Below are 7,500 nucleotides of genomic sequence, written 5' to 3'. Positions count from 1 at the left end.
AGAAAGAGAGAGAGAGAGAGGGTGGAGAGAGAGAGAGAGGGTGAAGAGAGAGAGAGAGGGTGGAGAGAGAGAGAGAGGGTGGAGAGAGAGAGGGGCGGGAGAGAGGGGGGGGGAGAAGAGAGAAGGGGGAGCGTGAGAGTGGGGGGAAGTGAAGAAGAGAGAGATAAGAGAGAGAGGAGAGAGGAGAGAGAGAGAGAGAGCGTGAGAGAGGAGAGAGCATGAGAGAGGAGAGAGAGAGAGCATGAGAGAGAGCGTGAGAGAGGGGAGAGAGAGAAGAGAGAGGAGAAAGAGAGAGCATGAGAGAGAGAGAGAGAGCGTGAGAGAGGGGAGAGAGAGAAGAGAGAGGAGAAAGAGAGAGCGTGAGAGAGCATGAGAGAGAGAGAGAGCGTGAGAGAGGGGAGAGAGAAAAGAGAGAGGAGAAAGAGAGGAGAGAGCGTGTGAGGAAAACACAGAAAAAAAGAGATGTGTTGTGAGGAACACAACCTGGGTAAACCAGGTGTTTGTGTAAGGAAAACACAGAGAAAAAGAAATGGGTTGTGAGGAACACAACCTGGGTAAACCAGGTGTTTGTGTGAGGAAAACACAGAGAAAAAGAAGTGTGTTGTGAGGAACACAACCTGGGTAAACCAGGTGTTTGTGTGAGGAAAACACAGAGAAAAAGAAGTGTGTTGTGAGGAACACAACCTGGGTAAACCAGGTGTTTGTGTGAGGAAAACACAGAGAAAAAGAAGTGTGTTGTGAGAAACACAGCCTGGGTAAACCAGGTGTTTGTGTGAGGAAAACACAGAGAAAAAGAAGTGTGTTGTGAGAAATACAGCCTGGGTAAACCAGGTGTTTGTGTGAGGAAAACACAGAGAAAAAGAGATGTGTTGTGAGGAACACAGCCTGGGTAAACCAGGTGTTTGTGTGAGGAAAACACAGAGAAAAAGAAGTGTGTTGTGAGAAACACAGCCTGGGTAAACCAGGTGTTTGTGTGAGGAAAACACAGAGAAAAAGAGATGTGTTGTGAGAAACACAGCCTGGGTAAACCAGGTGTTTGTGTGAGGAAAACACAGAGAAAAAGAGATGTGTTGTGATGAACACAACCTGGGTAAACCAGGTGTTAGTGTGAGGAAAACACAGAGAAAAAGAAATGTGTTGTGAGGAACACAACCTGGGTAAACCAGGTGTTAGTGTTGTCCATGCTTATGGACAGCTCTGTGTGTGTTTGGGTTCAGGGCAAATGATAACCAAGTCAGTAATGGTGTTATGTAGCGCCTGTGCTAGGTTGAAGACCAAGTTCTAAGCGCTTTACAAACACGGAGTCATTTGCGCAACAGGTTGCCAGCCTGGGTAGAGCTGACTGACATCTGCCGTGGGGCAGTGGTGATGTCATGATACTGACAGGCAGGGACCAGGGCACCTGATAAACTAGTCTGATATATTGATGTCTTTATACTCAAAAGACAGTGATTTCTTTTCATCTGTTATCTGTATTGCCTTATGCCTGGTGGAAAAGAAATTTTAAAATTTTTTTAAAGAAGAAATATCCATTTGATGTTGTCAGCATCATTCATCATTGTATTCCCTCTGCCCCTCACCACCTTACCTGTAAAAAAAAAAAAAAAAAAAAAGTTTGCCACATCATTCTGCACGTTACGGGAGGTGCCCCGCTAATCTTATAGACAAGGCCATTGATTCTGAACTCATCAGTATGCTTGATATCACAGGAAACTGCTATTGTTTTCTTAGTTTAAATGTATTTTTGTTTTGGGTTTTGTTCCATGTCGTGTTCATGTGTTGCTGTTAGTCTTCAGTCTGAGTTTTCTTTTTGTTCAGCTGAAGGGTCAGGGCCATCGACTAGCGAGTCGAGTAGTTTTTTGTTGTTGTTTTTTTTGTTTAATCTTCTTTCTCGAATAGTCATTCCTGTGGACCTACTGTCCTTAATGACAAATTTCGTGTAGCTGAGTGCCTAGCTATCTGGTCAACCATGACATTGGCAAGTTTGTGTTGGTGCTAATTCTATGTGCTGGTTTGATCAGCGGGTCAAATCCAGGTTTTTTTTATTCTTTCGTTCAAAAGTGTCTCCTGCCTCTCGATGAGGTAGCTGCTGTGCTGTCATCACTTGTGTTTGTGTTTTGCTGAGGCCAGGAACAAGACGTCACCTATTTGTGCACCCTCCTTGTCAACACAGAGCGTGTGTATTGTGTTGTGTGCACGTTGTCTGGGCGTGTTTTACATGCGTGTTTCATCATCTGTTGCTGCTGTCATCCTAGCCTGCGCCCCTGCTGCCGTCGTCGTCGTCGTTGTCTTCACTTCGTCGTCGCTGTCGTCGTTGTCTATGGTTGTTGTCGTCGTTGCTTTCTCTTCGTGCTAGTTTGATCAGCGGGTCAAGTCCAGGTTTTCTTTATTCTTTCGTTCGGAAGTGTCTCCTGCCTCTCGATGAGGTAGCTGCTGTGCTGTCATCGCTTGTGTTTGTGTTTTGCTGAGGCCAGGAACAAGACGTCACCTATTTGTGCACCCTCCTTGTCAACACAGAGCGTGTGTATTGTGTTGTGTGCACGTTGTCTGGGGCGTGTTTTACATGCGTGTTTCATCATCTGTTGCTGCCGTCATCCTAGCCTGCGCCCCTGCTGCCGTCGTCGTCGTCGTTGTCTTCACTTCGTCGTCGCTGTCGTCGTTGTCTATGGTTGTTGTCGTCGTTGCTTTCTCTTCATCATCATCGGCGTCTTCGCTGCATCTTCGTCCTTGTTGTCTTCACTTCAGTCTTCATTGACGTTGTCAGCTATTCTACCATCGTTGATGTCAACGCCATGGCTGACTTTATTTCGTGATTTGTGTGTGTGTGTGCAAGGGCGTGCGTGTGTGTATCAATAGTTTATATATATATATATATATGTAAGTGTATTTTCTTTGCTTTCATTACAATTGGCTGTTTGAGTATAAAAACATTTGTTTCTTTTATCTGTGGCTTCATATTATTTTGTTTTTGTTAGTGTCATTGTGTGGGAGTGTCATCAGTTAGGGGGGGTTGGGAAAGGGAAATAAGTTTCGGCTTAGCGACCGTGACAGAGCGTGAGAGAGGAGAGAGAGAGAGCATGAGAGAGAGAGAGAGCGTGAGAGAGGGGAGAGAGAGAAGAGAGAGGAGAAAGAGAGGAGAGAGCGTGAGAGAGGAGAGAGAGAGAGAGAGCATGAGAGAGAGAGAGAGCGTGAGAGAGGGGAGAGAAGAAGAGAGAGGAGAAAGAGAGGAGAGAGCGTGAGAGAGAGAGAGAGAGCATGAGAGAGAGAGAGAGAGAGCGTGAGAGAGGGGAGAGAGAGAAGAGAGAGGAGAGAGCGTGAGAGAGGAGAGAGAGAGAGAGCATGAGAGAGAGAGAGCGTGAGAGAGGGGAGAGAGAGAAGAGAGAGGAGAAAGAGAGGAGAGAGCGTGAGAGAGGAGAGAGAGAGAGCATGAGAGAGAGAGAGAGCGTGAGAGAGAGAGAGCATGAGAGGAGAGAGAGCGAGAGCGTGAGAAAAAGTGGGAGAGAAGAGAGTGTGAGCGAGAGGAAGAGTGAGGGGAAGCATGAAGAGAGAGAGAGGAGAGGAGAGGAGAAAGAGAGACTGACAGAAAAGAGAGACAGAGACATAAAACGTGAGAGAGACAGAGACAGGGGAGAGAAAAGTGGGGTGCAGTCAGACTTGAGTGCAGGCTACACACTGTTAGCGACAGACAATGGGAGAGAGTTATACACTGAAATGTCATATCTATGTACACGTACATGTCACCACCCCTCACATTTTTATAGCTGACAGAAACACACACACACACACACACACACACACACAGACACACATGTGCGCGCGCACACACACATACACACAACATTGTCATGTGAGTAAGAGTATGAAAATATGTATACGTGTGTGTGTGTGTGTGTGTTAGTGTGTGCGTGCGTGCGAGTGTGTGTGCGCGCGCGCGAGCGTGCATGTGTGTGTGTGTGTGTGTGTGTGTGTGTGTATGTGTGCGTGAGTGCGTGCGGGAGTGTGTGTGTGTTCTTGAAAAAAGGGAGTTTTCAGAATTTCAACAGGTATGAGAAGAGAGTTCCTGTGACGTGACGTGTTTTTTTGGTTTTTTTTTGGGGGGGGGGGGGGGGGGGGGGGAGAGAGGCTTCGTATTGGTTTGAACAGTATTTTATTTTGGAACATGTCACAATACAACACAGATCTCGATGAACAGGACAACAAGAAAATCTTATATAAGCTTCGTATTATTATATCATTATGCCTAGTAGCAGACCCGCTGAGGGCGACAATGTGACACCCTTTTAGTGCTATCTGCACTGAACTTCGTCCAAAGGTGGGGGGAGCACCGTATAATCATGGCAAACCCCTAAGGTTCTGCAGGCCCGAGTTGCACGAGGCGATCTTTGCATCGCTAAGTTTGCCTGGAGTTAAGAACGTTCCTTTAAAAGTATATGGAGTTTACCGCCGAGTTAGGAACATTCTTAACAATGAGCGAACTAAAACGCTGCTATTGTGCTAAGTAAAGTTCGCTCATGAATGCAACCAGCCCCCTGCAGGTAAGCCAGTTGCATTGCTCGGACGGAAGAGCCTAGTATGGTCGTAGTAACCCGCTACTAACTGTGTGTGTAGTATGGAACTGACCAATGGCATTCTTCGGTCAACGTAGGCATTTCATTTAGTCACGTGTAAACTGTCAAAAAAAGTTAGAACCAAGCAATGCAACTGCCACCAGCGCGCTGGTTCGAATCACGGCTCAACCGCCGATACTTTCTCCCCCTCCACTAGACCTCGAGTGGTGGTCTGGGCGCTAGTCATTTGGATGAGACGATTAACCGAGGTCCCGTGTGCTAGCACGCACTTAGCGCACGTAAAAGAACCCACGGCAACAAAAGGGTTGTTCCTGACAAACTTCTGTAGAAAAATCCACTTTGATAGGAAAAAAAAAAACAAATAAAACTGCACGCAGAGAGCGACGCGCTCTCCCTGGGGGGCGCAGCCCGAATTTGACACAGAGAAATCTGTTGTGATAAAGAGAAATACAAAAAAAAAAAAAAAAAAAAAAAGTAAATGGTACATTAGGGAGTCTTCATGAAATATTATAGACCTCTCAGCGACCAGTACATTTTGGGGGGGAATTTCTTGTAAACGGTATGGGTTATTCTTAATAATAAAAATAAATAAATAAATATTTTTTTTTTAAAGCTACCTCAGCACTTAATTCGATACCTATGTTAAGTTAGACAAACTGTTTTCAGTTTTAACAAACAACAAAGGTACTTGTTACGGGGTCCTCTCGGTTTAATAACATCAGTGTGCACATGAACGTCAAGTACTTCTTCCGAGCCATCGGGGATTTCTAAGTTTGACTCGAGGGTGCAACGTTCTCATGTCTGCCGTGCAATAATAGGTCACACCCGGGCATCAGCCGACAGGGGTTTTTTTTGCGTCTATTTTGCTCGCAGATGAGGTCATCGTTTTAACTCACTCAGTACGGCCAGTCCTCTCTTCTCCTCTACACAGACCCCTCGGATGTCCAGTGGGAGTCTGAATGACCCAACCTTTAGCTTCCGTCGTCAGAATTGTGGTATTCTTTGTCAACATTCACCTCTTCAGTATAAGAGCCTTCCGCTTGCAATATTTTGATGATGGTAATTGGGATGAAACGCTGTTAACGTCGTCTCTTTCGCCGTTCGTATGGAGAGAGTTAAGTTGCCCTAAGAGTACTCAAACGAAAAATAAATATCCTTAATACGACCAGGTAAAAACAACAACAACAACAACAACAGCTATATCTGTTTCTACTGAACACTGATCGCTATCAATGACGAAGGAGACAAACCTACGTAAGAGGATTACAGTGGCCTAATTTCAAGTGTGAAGAGTGTGTCTCGCCCACGTTAAATCCCCACTCACTCAGTCGGCGTTGGGAGGGATGGTCCCCAAAAGGTCAACTAGCCCCCCCCCCCCCCATCCACCCCCTACCCCCCTTTCCCAATGCTGCAGTGCAGTCTTGCCTCCTGCTCTGAGAGTCACAGTCCTTCAAAACAGACTAACGACTTTTCATTACAGTGGAGAGAGAAACCACTGATCATACACGCCTCGCTTTGCTCTTGGCCCCCCCCGCCCCCCAGCTGTGTAGGCTTATGTTGCCCCAGACAATGAAATAAGCCGAGCGCTGAGCCAGGCATAAACACAATACACAAATTTTATTGTCTATACTTTGGTACAGAGATTTTCTTTTTGGCAGCAGCACATGTCCAACATAAGAAGAAAACAACAAACAAATAAAATGAATAGAAAATTTAAAAAAAAGATAAATTAAATGGCACCAAATGGAGATAGCTATATACAAATATACAGATTACTGAAATTTACGTGCCTCTCCATTTCAGTCAGCCAAACCGCATTGCTCATCTCCCCCCCCCCCCCGCACACACACACACACCACGCGCACACACACGCACACATACACTATCTCTCTTCCTCTCTCTCTCTCTCTCTCTTCACAAAATATGCAATTACAAAGATCATAGTTCATTTAAAAATCAAATAAACGTATACATACGTGTACATACATATATACATATACATACACGCATACATTTTCTGTACACATACACACATACATACTAATATACAAACATATATACATATATACGCATACATGTATACATAATACGTAAGTACGTATGTACATAAATACAGACAGACAGACAAATATACATACATGTATACAAATAAACAAACATGCATGTATACATACATATATACAGACATATTCATAAACAAACACACACACACATACATGCATGCATCCCAAAAGACATCCTTTATGGACAGCTCAAATCAAATCAACTGTCAGCTGCTGCAGCAGAAAAGCGAGCTCGCAGAAAACGGACGGCAGCCAACAGACCAGCATCAGCTTACACATGTGACCGCTGCGACAGAGACTGTCTCTCTCGCATCGCTCTCTACGTAGAGTCACAGGCGACGCTGCTTGGTCCAAGCAGACAGCCCAATTAGACATTAGGTCTGACGGGCGCAATAGCCGAGTGGTTAAAGCGTTGGACTGTCAATCTGAGGGTCCCGGGTTCGAATCACGGTGACGGCGCCTGGTGGGTGAAGGGTGGAGATTTTTACGATCTCCCAGGTCAACATATGTGCAGACCTGCTTAGTGCCTGAACCCCCTTCGTGTGTATATATGCAAGCAGAACATCAAATACGCACATTAAAAGATCCTGTAATCCATGTCAGCGTTCGGTGGGTTATGGAAACAAGAACATACCCAGCATGCACACCCCCGAAAACGGAGTATGGCTGCCTACATGGCGGGGTAAAAACGGCCATACACGTAAAAGCCCACTCGTGTGCATACGAGTGAACAACGCAGAAGAAGAAGAAGAAGAAGACATTAGGTCGGATATACTCTATCCATGGTCAGCCATGACCGAAGGAGGCCTACTACTACATGCATGCTATGCAAAGCAATGCAATGCAATACAATGCAATGCAATGTAGCG

The 7,500-nt window shown here is 45.5% G+C and overlaps 1 protein-coding gene across 1 annotated transcript in view; it reads right to left on the bottom strand.

The window, feature by feature from the left end:
• Positions 1-7,500, bottom strand: part of LOC143299895 (uncharacterized) — a 134,990-nt gene that overhangs the window by 67,510 nt on the left and 59,980 nt on the right. The window lies entirely within an intron of this gene.

The sequence above is a fragment of the Babylonia areolata genome, chromosome 25 (genome assembly GCF_041734735.1).
Source record: "Babylonia areolata isolate BAREFJ2019XMU chromosome 25, ASM4173473v1, whole genome shotgun sequence".
NCBI classification, from domain to species: domain Eukaryota; kingdom Metazoa; phylum Mollusca; class Gastropoda; order Neogastropoda; family Buccinidae; genus Babylonia; species Babylonia areolata.
This window is presented reverse-complemented; position numbering and strand designations above follow the sequence as displayed.